Source organism: Ambystoma mexicanum, chromosome 7p (assembly GCF_040938575.1).
Source record: "Ambystoma mexicanum isolate Mex_15411 chromosome 7p, UKY_AmexF1_1, whole genome shotgun sequence".
Classification (NCBI taxonomy): Eukaryota; Metazoa; Chordata; class Amphibia; order Caudata; family Ambystomatidae; genus Ambystoma; species Ambystoma mexicanum.
In genome coordinates, this window is record NC_090939.1 from 425,139,443 (window position 1) to 425,155,828 (window position 16,386).

A 16,386-nucleotide genomic window follows, 5' to 3' on the forward strand; every position below is an offset into this window, starting at 1 on the left:
TGTGGGAGAACTGCTGTCGCTCTCTTCACCCTCTGCTGCTACATCAGGAGGTGGCCGTGCTATGGGAGGCAGCCCACGCAAAGCCCTGGTATGGTCCTCCATGGCAGCAAGCATGCGGGTCTGGAAGATTTCGTTTTGGAGGATGATGGTAAGGAGATCCCCATGCAGCACCTCACGGGTAGCCCGCATTTCTACCTGCATGGCCTTGCGTGATGCCCGGATCTCCACACGGGTTGCTTGGAGCTCTGCTGAGAGTGGACATGTGAGCTGCTCCAGCTGCTGTTCTGACCTAAAATTTCGGGAAGCCTCAAGTTCACCCAGAGTCTCCCTGAGGAACTGGTGTTCTAACCCTGTGGCCCTGTGACTCTACAGATATGGCTTCGCGCAGAGTCTCCTGTGCCGCCCGTTGGTCCCTGTTGAACGCCCACATGTCCTCCCTGTGTGATTGGCAAATGGAGTCTGTTGCCTGCTGTTGGAGCTCCCTCTGCATTTCAGGTGGGAGAATGGAAGTGGCCACCCTATCCATTGCCTGAGCCATCATTTCACACAATGCTCCCTGTTGTGCTGCTATACTGTACATGGATTTTTCCCATACAGTATTACCTGGTGGCACACGGCAACCGCGTCGGCAAGCACCACACCTGTTTGCGGCAAGGAGATCTGCACCTTGCTGTGCTGGCACTGCCTAAGGCTGCAGGACTGCATTCCTCCTTTGATCTGCTGGCCCAGGAACAGGAGCTAATGTTGTGGAGTGTGACCCTGCATCCGTAACCGGCAAAGGTGGAGTTACCAACACTGAATGCCCCATAGATGGGTCTACCCCTGGTGCAAGTGGGTTGGACAGAACAGCATCCCTGCCAGAAACACTCACCTGCGACGCACATATGTCTCGCTGTCCGATTCAGCACCTGAATCATAGAGGTGCACCCAGAGACACCTGTGGACAGTATGGTCTGCAGGAGGATTGGGTTTTCACCCACCACCACCCCACATCCTCCACTGGGGCCCGGTTGTGGCTGAGATTCCTCCTGGGTCTGCACCATCTCCTCCCACCCATCAAAAGAATCAAGTGCGTCATCACCTGCAAAAACATGAAAGACAACAAATGGAAACAGGCATGAGCACCATAGCACACACATATGCCTGACAAGCCAGAGATCCAGTACATGAATTACACATGTCCCACATGACTATAAACCTGGCATGCATGCACTGTCAATGAGTTGGAAGGGGAGGCAAAAAGCAGACACTGAGGACTCCAAGATGGAAAAGCAACAGATTTGCAGCATGCTGGATAGCACTCGCATCACACATTAGGCTGTGAGTGGCATATCCAATACACATACATGACACATGCCAGCACACAGATGGCACGTAGCATAGCCGTGGTACATTTGACAAGTACAACCATATGTTAGTGAATGAGTACTGTCACCCATCCATGTGAGATGGACATGATGAGATGAAAATGCAAAATAGTGTGACAAAATATGCATGTGCCACACACTGCAACACATCCAGTGTTCAATTATACAGTGATGGCAGGCAGATGGATTCATCAATGATTGGTCACTTCAACATGACAGGAGACAACAGTCATGTTACACATTCAAACAGGGCCCAAAAATTAATGTGAACAGGCCCTTACTCAATCAGCCTGAATGGTCAATTCATTCCCATAACAAGGTAATAAATGTGGGCCATTGTGGGGTGTAATCTATGACAGAAGCATGTCACATATGTGGCATTAGAGCAAAGAAATGTGTTGTACAAATGGGAGGATTGAAACAATCAGGCTGAATGAACACTGAACATTTTGAACAATGTTGTTGCAAGATGACAGTTCAAGGGCAACTGCAGTATTGTGGTGCTAATTGGCTACTGTGGTCAGAAGGGATACTGTCATACCCAAATCCAAGGCCGGTGAATGGTTTGGAGGAAGCACATGAGTGACCCATACCACTCATGAGTACACACCCTCACCTGGCACTCCATCAGAACACATCACCCAAGCAACATACACATAAATCACACACACATGCATGGGCACTCACCAGGCAATGCTTCATGATCTGGTAGGTCTCCCACGCCTTGGATCTGTTCCTCTGTGAGGAGGGTTCCAGCAACAGACTCTTGTTCAGTGAGTTGGTCGTCCTCTGGTGGAGACCCACCACCAGTCACCAGAGTAGAGGCATGATTGGAAGCCAGCTTGTTCTTTGCTCTGCATTTACGGTCATTCCACCGCTTGTAGCAATCATCAGCTGTGCGCCTCAGAAATCCAAGGGCACTAATGTAGCCCGCGATGGTCTGCCAGTGGGCCCTACGTTGAGGAGGCGTAGTCTTGCAGCCTGCAGTCACCTCCATTTCGCGGCTATAGGCCACAAGTGCATCAAGTTCGGCAACATTGAAGCTAGGCTTCCTTGACGTGCCGGAGTGTGTAGCCGTGTCTGGGGTTCCAGCCTGCAGTGCAAGAGCACCCTTCTTCTTCTTGGAAGGTGGTGCAGATCCTGAGTGGCTTACGCCGCTCTGGTCAGTAGGGACAGAAGCGCAGCTGGACTGGGTACTTGAAACCAGTAAAGGCACAATGACCAAAGGTCTTGGTGCAGGCATTGGCTGCAGGATAATGTTGGCAGTGCCAACGTCGGTGTGATGGACCTGGACCGACACTGTCCCGGCTGGGAGACTCGGAGCTGGGGTGGATTGAGCTGCAGCTGCCCCTGCAGGCTCCTCACCCTGGCTACTTGGGGCAGCAGATGACATTGCTGCCCCAGATTCACGTGGCCTGGTGATAGGAACTTTCACCGCCACACGTGGCTTAGACTTGGTGACCTGGAAGTCAGTCTGGGAGTCATCCTGTGCTGGTTCAGTTGACAAAATAGGCTGGTTCAACAAGGGCTGAGCTGGGATGGTATCAGCTACATTTCCCACAACCATTGGGGGGGGCATAGGTGGCCCTGATTAGTCCTCCACACACTGGACTCTAGGAGTACCCTGCGAATCCTGGCCACATCCCCTACCACGCCCACCACGCCAACCTCTTTGAGTTCGGCCACCTTTGCCTCACTTACTGCTTGGTCACCTCCAAACCATGGCACTGATGTTGTTGTGTGTTTGGGAGTTGCAGTAAACAATTGTCCTGGGCAATTGGGGTGAAAGGGGTAGGGTACTAGATGGGATTCATACCCTAGTGCTCTAGCAAGGCTGTCTCTGACCCCTGGGGGAAGATGACGGGTCACGCAATGAACAGGTACCCCAAAAACAAAAGTACACATGCATGCAACCCCTGGTAGACCACGTGCGCGGAAAAATGAACCTGCACTACGCTGTGGCACCCAGAAACACAAAAATAAGCGCACGCGTGTTACACACAGCCTACAATGACCTCTGGAGGGATACGCGACACACGGGCACAAACACAGTTGGAAAATACGTGCGCAACTCACTGTCTGCCTTGAAAAAGAATGTGAAAAAGATGCACGTGTGTGCGTTGGCAACGCCCCCATCAAAAGAAGAAAAGAACGTAGTCTGAGGAAACAGGGAGTACGAACTGGAAACATTGTGAAGTAATCACGTCTGAACCGAAAAGAAGTACAAGAATCACCCTCTCGCTCTCCACAAAAAGCACGTACAAGAAAATAGCATCATACTCGTACCTTTTAAGCCAGCCCACATGCGCAACGTCACTTACGCGCTTATGTGCTAAGGCCCTTTCCTCCAATAGCACGGTGACATGCTGTTGTTTGTGTATGGATGGTGCTGCCTGGAGCAATATTCCTTTTGATTTGCACAAGTGTCCAAGATCTTCATAGCTGCAGAAATTGATGTCCAGAAAGCACACCGTCTTTCACACGTAGCCATGTGCAAATCTAGAGGCCAGTTCATGGGCAGTGATGCCTCACTAAAATTGGCAACTGAAACAGCCTATCCTGATGAAGATGATTATGTTCAAGACATTAAGACAAGAAATAGAGCTCAAACTAGAAATCACATGATCAGGTACGAGAACCCTGGAGTAAAAGGAGCTGAAATTAGATGGGAAGTAAATCAGAAGCTAAATGTCGAAGGAAAAACTCCAGAAGAGGCTAGATGTTGGAAGAACAGAGGCCAAATGCCGATTTGGGGAACAGTGCTTTCACAAGATGGATGGGAAAAAGGAGTAGTGGTTTGCAGGGCATGGATGGTCCTCGGAGCCTGCAAAGAAGCAATTGAAAATTCACAAAGGCTAAAAATTGTGCTTCAGGAACAATGGCACAAGAAAGATGGGAGAGAATCAAAATTGTGGACGAATCTTTGACGCCCCAAGCATGGATCACGGAACTGCAGTAATTATGGATCACTATTGGGCATGTGGATCGAAAGCATACATCAGACTGCCGAGAAACTGGGGAGGTATATGCACAATAGTGAATGTCCATGTTCCAGCATTGGTGTTCCCGAAAGGCGACTTGAATATTGACAGTTTCCGAAAAGCAGATGCTCACCTGACAAAGAATAGATCTGTGAAACATGACTCGATTGAAGAGGGAAAATTACTTCCCTGCCAAATCTGCAGAAGCCTTTCATGCAATCCTATATGAACACAGAATGTTTAGCCTCACCTCATCAGTGTTCGCGACAATCTCATGCCAAGATTCCAAGTTGGATCAAATACTAAATGGTTACAGATAACCAGATGGGAGTTGCTGCAGACCATCAACACCACCATAAAGGGATTCAATGCAATCAAGGAAGAGTTAAGAGCAATTTGATTAATGACTCTTCAGAACAGATTCCTGACTTGATCACAGCTATGGATGGAGGAGTTTGTGCAAAAATCGTAGAATCATGTTGCACATTTATACCATCTCAAGATGAGGAAAATGGAACTCTAACATAAGCCATAGGTATGCTGACAAAACTGCAGAACCAAATGTTTGACGAGACAGACGATGTTGATGATGACAGTTGGTTTGGATCACTATTCTCATGGGTTCCACAATGTATGGCAGATGCATTCTAGTTCCTGGGAGCCCTGCTAGTAATAATATTGCTAGGATTTTGTGTTATTAAGATAATAATGTCCCAGTGCCAGAAAACTGCGAAGAAAGCCATAGGGATGAAGATCATGATTGATGTCATGCCAGGATGGAAGCCCAAAGACCTGACTGATGAAGAAATAAGAGACTTCGTGAAATCTAGCATTTTTGCACCTGAGGGAATAAACTTTCTCTATCCCAGGAAGCATCGAAACTATGTGGGAAGATGGGTTTACTGCAGCCCAAATGGACAATGTCAACTAATGACATGGAATAAAGATGAACATGTGAGAACAGCAGGAAGCCTGAAAAGAGACATAAAGATATGGACTCCAAAGAGACACTTCTTCAAACCATCATGTATACATCCAGAAGATGAAGAAGGAATAAAGCCAGGCGATGAAGTGAAGGTAAATACAGAAGAAACAAGTAAAATGAATCCAAAGTGATCGATGAAACGCCCAGAGGGTGGGAGTGTAGAGGAGGTCCCAAATAAAGCCTGTACTCCAATCGTCCATTTTGAAGTTCCAGGAACGTTCACACCAAGATATGTGACGTAGGATGAGCAAATAAACCAGCAGATAGCCGCAGTAGGGCTCTGCCCAGTACCTATTAGAAGAACAGCACCTTTTGACGTACCAATAGCAATGAAACCATGGACAGTAAGGTACCCATTGAGAAAATCTTATCAACAAATGAAACAAAATGAAGATCTTCTGCGTACAGTCCCTGAAGAAACCAAAAAGGCCTTAATAGAAGATGAATGGTGACGTCACAAGGGCCCGGACTGACTAGCAGATAGAAAAAATGACAACCAGAGAATGATGCAAAGAAATGAAACGCCATGAATAAGGATATTGTGAACTTAAAGTAAAAGAACAATGTAAAAATGGAAGAAGTTTAAGCTGTGAGCAAGATGAAGATATTCAACCAGTTTACACCTGTAAATATGCTTGGAACCGCTAGAAAGCTACGAATTTAGCCTCCGGATCTACAAGGGCCACTTTGTCTCTCTCAACTCCTCACTGATTGCGGGCCGTTCCGCTTAGCGTACGATTCCCGAACGAAAATCCAAGATGGCCGCCGCCGTGATTCCCGGATCTGCCTGACCTTGTCCCCAAGGCTCCAGGCATCCAGGAATACCCCCATTGGTTGGGGCCATCCACATTACTCATGCCCAATCACCGTCAGGCGGGAGCCGGCGGGCGGAGTAAGGCCTAGGAAGAAGGCCAACAGCTGACTGAGCTGACCGAGCGCTACCGGCGCTAGGTGATGACCCTATGCTCAAATTGGTGCAACTTCATCACGTTCCCTTTGGCCTTCTGCCGATCTACCAGCGGTACGTGCCCATTCGCAATGCAAGATATACCTGCCTCCTGCACCACCACCAACCTGCACTATTGACTTATGAATACTCTATGACTCTGCCCACCTGCGATGCTCCCCTGTTATGCCGGCCCACAGACAGCGTGACACATAAATCAGCCACTTTACCCTCGGTAGTGTCCTTACACTACGCGCCCATATTCCAATCTGCTGTACTGCTGTACTCTGCTTTACCCATCTTTATACTTATTGTGCAATGCCCAGTATGATACAATACAGTCCTTGAATTATACATGCATACGCTATGCTGCCCCTTACCTGTCATGCCTATATCTGATACTAACCTCAGGTTATTTGCTCAGCCTAATTTTTGTTGTGCCTCACTTTGAAAGTGTTATTGTCTGCCCACATTTGCCACTTGCCTTGCACATCTGTTCAGCCTGCTGTGCCTCACTCTGAAATTGTTATTGAACTATATATGCATACGCTGTGCTGCCCTTCACCTGCTAGGCCTATACCTCATACTAACCTCAGGTTATTTGTTCAGCCTAACTTTTGTTGTGCCTCACATTGAAATTGTTATTGTTTGCCCACATTTGTCACTGGCCTAGCAAATGTGCTTAGCCCAATTTGCTCCTGCCAGTTCATGCCTTATAGATTAGCGCGTGGACCACACCTGATCTGTGTTATCCCCTTTAGTTGCTGTATCTTGGAATGCCGTTCCCAGCCTCCTAGTCATACGATAGCATCTGCACTTATTGCCATTGACATTGTCACTCCTGTCCCACTCAGGAGATCCAACCCTGTCCATGCCAACTAGCTCACAGGTACTATCCAAGCAACTAACACCTCCATCTTGCACGTCAGTGTGCGCCCTCTACTGCATTACATCCTAGCCACACACGTTGCATTAATCATTCAATTACCCAAGGCAACCATCCCCACCCTTGAGATCGATAATTTGGCCTGCCCAAACCCACACCACCCAGCTTCACCCACCATGACTATGACCCCATAACGAGCCCCTCAGCAACTATTACAGGCGCTTACCACCTGAGCAACCAGATTAACCAATACCTTAATGACCCAGCTCTCTGGCTAGAACACTTTGCCAGGAAACCCACGCCTAACCAACCTTGCCCTCTCATTCTCAGGAATAAGAGACTAGGTACCAGATTCCGCATTCGTCCTTCCCGCACTAACACCCCTAAGCAAGCCCCACACATTCCACCCTCGCCCACCGCTACCTGCAAAATCAAGACCACAGGGGTTGAACTGCCTGTATTCAAGGGCGCCCTCATTAATGCTAGATCTCTCACAGCACATGCTCTTGACCTAGCCGACCTTATCACCACTGCTGACCTTGACTTCATTGCCATATCCGAAACCTGGCTACATGCCGCATCTGGCCCCTCTCTAGCCCTGGCATTACTGCCTGACTATGGCATCACGCGCTGCGACCGCTCCTCTGCACAAACAAGAGGTGGCGGCGTGGCCTTCATCCATAAAAATTCCCTTGACCTAAGAGTGGTAGCTGATTCCAAACTTGAATCAGCTGAACTGTTGTCAATCAAAATAGCACTAACACCCAACTAAACGGCCACCCTTCACCTTATCTACAGGCCACCAGGCCCAGCACCCACCTTTGTCAGTGAAATTTCCACTCTCCTCCTAGACAAAATGAAAAACAACTCGCAAACAATCATCCTAGGCGACCTTAATCTAGGTCGTGGCGACCCCAAAGATCTTGTAGCAACTGATCTGGAAAATGCTCTCACAGACCTAGGCCTTACCTTGTACATCCAAGAACCAACCCATATCAAAGGCAGGACCATTGATTGGTTAGCCGGCGCCAACTGTAACATCCAGATCCTCAACAACTCCCCATGCTTATGGTCTGACTATCACATCATAATATTTAACATCGAAGCTACCCCGCAAGCTCCAACGCCAATAGCCCCAGCACTCCCCACCCGCAACAAAAAAAATATAACAAAGGAACAACTCCTGCCTCTGTTACTCCCATCCCTTAATGCGGCAACTAACTCTTGCTCTGATCCCACCTCCCTAGCAGATACCTACACCCAAACTATGCTCTTGGCTATTGACACTATAGCACCAATCAAACCAAAGGAAAGCCAAACCGCGGGCACATCTTAACTCATGGTTCACTCCTCAGCTAAGAATCCTCCGCAAAGCTAAACGCTGTGCGGAAAATCGCTGGAAAAGCCACCCATCTGATGAACACAAAGATGGCTTCCTCCTCGCCTCCCTTACTTATAAAGATGCCATCATCACTGCTAAAAAAGAATCGCTCAACAACCGTATCCTGCAAGCTGACTCTAACTCCAAGGAACTTTTTAGAATCCTAAAAGAGCTTGAAACCCCAGTCTCCCCTCCTTACACATGCACGAAAGACAGCAACTGGTGTGCTAACATTCAAGCAGCACTACTTAACAAAATCTCTATGCTTCAATCCAAAATCAAAGAAAAGCAAGACAGCCTGAAGCGCGAGAACCGCTCGCCCTCCCCTACCAGGCCCACCCCCTCCAACACTGCTATCACCAAACCCTTCACCTTCTCACCGCTTACTGTCACTGAGGTAGAAAACATTATCCTGAGGATTAAACCGTCTAACTGCCAAGGTGACCCGTGCCCTGCTCCTATCATTAAGAATTCTGCCCATGATTTAGCTCCATTCATCACAGCCTTCATCAACTCCTCCTTTAAAACAGGTATTGTCCCGGACAACCTTAAGGACGCCTGGGTGATCCCGCTACTAAAAAAACCTTCTCTAGACCCAAATATACCCACAAACTTCCGACCTATCACTACAGTACCATTTCTGCTTAAGATACTGGACCGCGCATCTTACCTGCAGATCCAAAACTACCTCGAATCAAACAATCTGTTGGGCCTACGACAATCCGGATTTCGGCCCAGACATGGGACTGAAACGGCTCTACTAGACCTAAACACTCAGATCGAAGTACTAAAGGACAATGGCAAACTTGCTATGCTTTTACTCCTCGACCTCTCTGCCGCATTTGATTTGGTTAACCACCAAATCCTTTGCAGACACCTCCACTCGGCTGCCAACTTCTCAATGTCCGCTGCGGCCTGGATCAAATCCTTCTTGAGCAACAGATCCATAAGGGTCTTTGCACCCTCTGCAGCGGCGGATCCTTCCCCTATTCATTGCGGCGTACCTCAGGGTTCCTGCGTGTCACCGACACTTTACAATATCTTTACGAAACCACTCTTTGATGTGCTTGATTATCTGGGTGTCTCCTACATCAATTATGCGGACGACACCCAGATACTCATTCCCATCTCAGGTGATTATCTGGCAGACACCAAGGCCCTAAATGACATCTACCTGGTTATCCAAGCTTGGATGGCCCAGCACCAGCTATGTCTGAACGATGATAAGACGGAGCTCCTTATCTTGGGTACCTCACAATGCCTGAGCAAACTCGAGCCGTCTTATCAGTCGTTCACCATAGACGGCAATACCATACGTGTCTCGAAAGACACCAAAACTTTAAGCTTTTACCTAGACTCACCCTATCCCTATCGAGACAAACAAATGCAGTTAGATCTACCTCCGCCTACACGTGCAAACTTATTTCTGCCTGAAGACCATTTCTTACTACCCCCAACAGTGTCACGCTAGCCAGAACACTTATCATGGCAAACATTGATTACTGCAGTGCTCTTTACTTAGGCACCAGCCAAGAGAACCTTTCCAAACTCCAAACTACCCAGAACAATGCCATTCGAGCGGCCCTGAACATCCCTCGCAACCATCACATCTCAGACACCAGAACCAGCCTAAAGTGGCTACCGGTGAAGCAGAAAATTTCCCTAAAAACGCTTGCCCTCACGCACAAATGCTTAGCCAACAAGGCCCCGATCTATCTATGTAGTCGGCTTTCGCGCCACTCTACTACCCGACCTCTAAGAACTGCTCAGACTCACTGCCTAACCATCCCCAGGTTTAAGCTTCAGAAAGCGGGAGGCACCAGCTTCCCTGTCCTAGCCTCTAAACTCTGGAACACCCTCCCTGCTACTATCAGAGCCGAAGATTCCTTCAACACCTTCAAGACTAAAACCAAATCCTGGCTCTTTGACCATCATTAAGACATGCACGACACCTCTGTCTTATTTTCCCTGGCCTGCCCCCCTTGACTCCATTTCTGGCCTGCTAATTCTGCGAACGATTTTGCTCACACTAGGATACCTCCTCATTTAATCCTAGTGCATTGTAAACTATGTAATATATGTAATTAATATGATTGTTATTTACTGATATTGTTTAAATTTTTGTGATGTAACCTCCTTGCCTGTATGTTTGTCCTTGCAACTGTTGTACAAATTGCGCCCTGATGCCCCCGGGCCTGATGGTCTGCGCGTTATAACTAAACAAATACAAATACAAATACAAATACAAAACAGTGTGGCTTGCTATGCTTAGTAGAAGAATAGTGCGGCAGGCGCCATTATACATAATCTACCTCAAACGAAGCACCTTATTATAAGTCTATTTCCACTTTGCACAAGAAGCAGAATCAACCTAGATTACTAAAGGCCATATGAGAAAAGCTTCACATTTAAGTAAAAACGAGAAGAGACAGCTGAAACGAAACTCAGTAGAGGCAAATCGTGCAGGGAGAACCAACGTCATACCAATAGAAGAAATGAACAGTAGCTACATCTAATTGAAACTAAGAACAGAATATCCTGCCTCTGAAAGGTCGAGATAAGAAGGCGAAGGCTGATGGCGGGTGAAATGAAAAACAAATACACAAATTGATGGAAAAGAGGCAAATTCACAGTGTCTGAATCACGTGACCAGCCAAGAGAGAAGAGACGAGAGCTCACACCTATGCATGGCACCAGGCCAGATGTAGAAATCATACTCTTTTCCAAACAGAAGATGCAGTCTCGAGGCCAACGCAGTGAAATAATTGACACATGGCTACTAAAGTTATGATTCATTGTAGCAAGGACTGGAGGACAGCCGGGTAATTTAGGGGCACCTCACACCTGGCCGACTATTCTGCATGCTGCTAAGCAAAGTAGAAAAGTATGCATGGGTTGGTGCCAACCCAATCACAATGGACCAAATAATCTAGGGTCCTACATTTAGTAGAACCAATAGGACGTCATAATTTTAGTGACGTCTGCAGTTGTCATTTTGGAGAAAGGGCTTAGATGCCCACCTAACAGTGTTTACCCAATCCCCTCACTCTGTTACCATATACAGATATAGTACCTATAGTAAAGTTACCTCTTCTTAACGAATAGAATTGCCTGTTAACTTTTGAGTGTTACACATCAATGATGATGAGTTTTGAGTATAAATGTTATGCTCGTTGGAGTAGAAGCGAGAAGGAAGATCACATCATTGCTGGTATTCATAACTCCCCGTTTTCTGTACTTGTCATTAACCAGCCAAACCGTTTGAGTTGTCATTATTGACTGGTGATCGAGTAATAAATCTGCACCCCCATCCATCTCACGGGTGCTGCTATCTTGTCTTAAAGTGCTCCTGTGCAAACTCCGACTCTATGGGCTGGTCAGAGGTCTCAGAGTACAGGATGATGATTGTTTTGCTACAGTTATTATTTGTACCCAAGGGCACTTTCCCTTCTCTGTGGAAGCACAGTTCATATGATATTTCACATTACACTTTGATCGGTTTCTCGAGAGCTGTAACCCACGTTAGTTTGGTTATGTGCTGAGACCAGACGGGAGCGCATGTGCTTTTAATCCATTGCAGCTTCTCGTCAGACAGTCCTCGTAATGCCTCTGCCTTACACGTTACTTGTTCTTTCTACCATTTGTTGTCAGATAACATTGTCCCTTGGATTACTAAAAAAGGCTCCTTGATGCAGTCAACTCCTTGTGGCTTGTGATAACATGTTTTCTCATTCTGCAGCATTTGTAATGAAACAGTGTGTGCTTGAAAGGTGCTTTTGATTCTGCACAGTGCAAGATGAACCAGACATTGGGCCTCCACAATAGGCACCTCCTGTGGCAATAACACTTTAGGGGTCCCTGAGACATGGGGAATCAAAGAGCACACATAGTTGCTTTCGTTGGTAGTGTGCTTTGCCATTGTGCCCATGTTTGCATACCATTTGTTAGACTGATGTGGAGGTCATGGGTCTTCTATTGTATCTAAACCTAAACCGTGGTATTCATCATACCTTTTCTGCCCTGCCCCCCTTTTTCACCTCCTGCTACCCCCTGAACAATGTTTGGTTTCTACTAATTCCTGGTATTGGATTGGAAATATTCCATCTGTTACCCTTGCCCATCCACCACCCTGCTGCCCACCCAATTCACCATAAGCCAAGGCGGGGATCTGATTTTCATCATTTACATAAACGCTGCTTGAGGTAGGTTGTGCGGTTGTATAGAGGTCATCATGTGGCAATGTGAAGGCATAAGAGTCGTGGTCATTCATGTCATACATGTTAAATTCAGGCTCATAATAGTCAGCTGTGGAGTAGTTCATCAGTGGAGCTCTGACAGTTATATTTTTGTGCAGGGTGGTGAGATTTGTAGAGGCATTATGGGTCCATATTTGCTTGAAACCATAAAATATTAAATGGGATCCCTCTTGTATAATTTTTACTCCTCCTCCCCCTCTTTTATGTCTATAGATTTGAAAGATATTGCCCAGTACAATACTAAACCAAACAATAGCGTAAAAAATAAAAATGCTGAATAACAAATCCCGCATTCAAAGGAGTACAGCCTAAGGATATTAACATTTTTCCTATTGCTATCTACTGTTGACTGTTGACTCGCTGGTATTGAGGGCCCTCATTTCTGCCATTGGCGACCCTATAGAGTGAGATACAATTGGGTTAAGCATACACTGTTCATTTACCTTTAATTTACATATACTTATATACAAGCATTTTTTTTTGTTACTTAGTTTATTTACATTTTAGCATATAGCCAGAGGAAGGAACTAAAAAGAAAGAAGGGAACTGAAACAGTAAAAGACATTGGACCAGCATGAAAGAAGGCCAGAGAAACAAGAAAAACGAGAGAGAGAAAGAGGGAGAGAGAGAGAGAGAGAGAAAGCGAGAGAAAGAGAGAGAGAGAGAGAGAGAGAGAGAGAGAGAGAGAAAGAGAGCAATCAGATCCTGCAATTTCTGCTGTATGTATTTTGCATTTTGCGAGTGTCATTCAATCTCATATACATTTAATATTTTCACTTTTTCACTTACTCCCTCCTTCCCTGCAGCTCTCTGGCCGGCCTCTCTTGGCCCTCTTCCTGCTCCTACCTGCAAGGCAAAAAACCTTGGGGTCATCTTCGACTCCACACTCTCCTTCTCTCCTCATATATCTGATGTCTCTAAGCAGTCACATTACCAGACGCACCTCCTCAGAGGTATTCTTCCCTTCCTCTCCTTCCCCCAGAAGCTCACTGTCTCCCGAGCCCTGGTTCTCTCAAAGCTGGACTACTGTAACAGCCTCTATCTTAATCTGCCTGCCTCCACTCTCCGCCCTCTGCAACTCATCCAGAACAGAACTGCGAGACTTGTCCTTGGCCTCAAGCCCAGGGACCGTATCTCTCCAGGACTGAAATCTCTACACTGGCTCCCAGTGGCTGCGAGGATTAAGTTCAAAACCCTCTGCATTGTCCACAAGGCCTTCTGGGGCCTGGGGCCCAAATACCTTCAACTCTCTCTTCCTAAATATCTTCCTTCCCGAGCCCTGCGCTCATCCGTCTCCAACTCCCTCAGGGTCAGCCGCTTCTCGAAGCAACGAGCTGGGGGTAGATCTCTCTCCGCGGCAGGGGCCTCCCTCTGGAACAGCCTTCCTGCCTCCCTGAAACTTGAGGAGAACCATCTCCGGTTCCGGAAGCACCTCAAAACCTTCCTCTTCACTTTTGCTTTCTCTCTCCCTCTCCCCTGCTAAATTCTTCACCTAAACTGCACTGATTCTGCAACTGGGCCACTCTCACCGACCTCGGTCTTGGGCCCAGTCACTCTTCACTTGCACTGCCTCCCTGGCAACCCCTGCACTGCAGGACTGTCTCTGTATCCCTACAGCGCCCCCCCAGCACTTGTCTGCACTTACCTTGCACTTGCCACCAGCTGGCCCTATTTATTTATTATTTTATTTCTATTCTACTTATTTGTACTGCACTCCCCCCCCTTCCCCTTGCACTTTTTCCCTTCCCCCTACCCCTGCACTTGCGTGGTCTGAATGACACCTGGCCTAGTAGGATCGTTGTCTGTCTTCCCCTTGTTCCCCCCTCCCTGCCTCGTCGCGCCTTGAAACACTTGTGTATAGGCGCATTAGAAATGCCATATCATATCATATCATATCATTATATACACTTTTTTTTTCTTTCTGTCTTTACAGTTCATTGCTTCTTCTCTCACTTTCAATTTCTTTTTTGTTCAAGTATTGCTGTATTACCTGTCTTTATCATTATCAATGCTACGTTTGTGTTGTACTATCCTCAACATTTTCTTCCCCCTCTGCTGTAACACCGTTATGTGCCTTGCACACGTGTGATAGATGGATCCAGTATTTCAGCCTCTTTACTTTCACCACAGTGGGTTTATAGTAAATTACTTCATAGGGGCTGTGAAATCTTGGAGCATTCCTTCGTCTCACAAAGCTGCACATATATACCGTCTCCCCAGGCATTAGTTGGACACTTGGGCTATCCCTTGCCGGAGTTACTGTGTCACTTTCACTTTCTTGTGTGAAGGGTGGATCTATTTGCTTTGCAATTATCCTGGCTACTTCAGTTATTTTTCTCATGTAATCTTGGAACTCCTCATCCTATACTGTGGCTGTTCTATGTGCATCTGACATCCTTCTTAGGGGTAATAGGGGGGTGTGCATGCGCCTTCCTGTCACTATCTCGTGTGGTGACAAGTGGTGGTCTTTGCTCGGCTGGTTTCTTAATTCAAATAGTGCCAACGGTAAGCAGTACACCCAGTTTTTCTTTAGGGTGTGGCATAGTTTGGACAATCTGCTTTTGGGGGTGAGTTTGGGGGTGATAAATCGAGCACAATTTGTGTGTAATTCCCAGCATCGCAGTTACTGCTTTAAACAGGTCATTGACGAAATGCATCCTGTTGTCAGAGCGTATGATGTCACAAATCTCCCATCGGGGAAACACCTCTATCACTAAAAATGTTGCCGCACATTTCACGTCTGGGTGGGCGCAGGGTCCCGCTTCCACCCAACATGAAAAGGGGCAGATCACCACAATCAGATATCGTGCTCCATTACACCTCTCTCCCATGTCTGCATAGTCAATATGCAGTTTGCCGAATGGTCCAATGGGGCAGGGCAGTGTACCTCTCAGTTTTCTCAAAGTCATTCCTGAATTGTATGTTTGACATGTTGTACATTCTATCACCATTTCTGCCACATGCTCCTGCAATCCTGGCACAAGACAATTTTCCTTCCTGGATGTCTGCAGCTATGTGTTGCTTTGCATTGTGTGCTGGGAAGTGCAATTGCTGAAATGCTATTTCTAATTGTTCCACAGGCATTACTACTTTCCCATACTATTTGTCTCCAGAGGAGGTCAGTTGATGACTGGCTGGAACCCCTTTTTGCCCATAACTCCTGTTCTTCGGGTGGGGCTCATTTTTGCAAGTCAATTATTTGTGAAACTGGCATGGAGTTGTAACCTTCACCTTGCTCTTCCTCCTCATTTCCCTTTAATATGAATTCACCTTTCGTTTCCCTTCCTAGGTAGGCTGCCCTTTTGGCAGCAGCATACACTGCCGCATTTCCCAAGGATATGACATCATTGTTGTTAGTGTGGGTCTGGTATTTAACCAGGGCCACCATTTGTGGCTCTGTTAATGCTTCTATTTGCTCTTTCAAAAGCTTGGCATGTTGTACCGGGGACCCATCAGCTCTTCTGAACCCTCTTCTCCCCCATCGTGACAGCCCCCCGTGTACTGTTGTAGTCATGTAAGCTGAGTCTGTGTAAATAATTACTGTACACCCTTTTGTTGTGTGTAATGTTTCAATCAGCGCTACT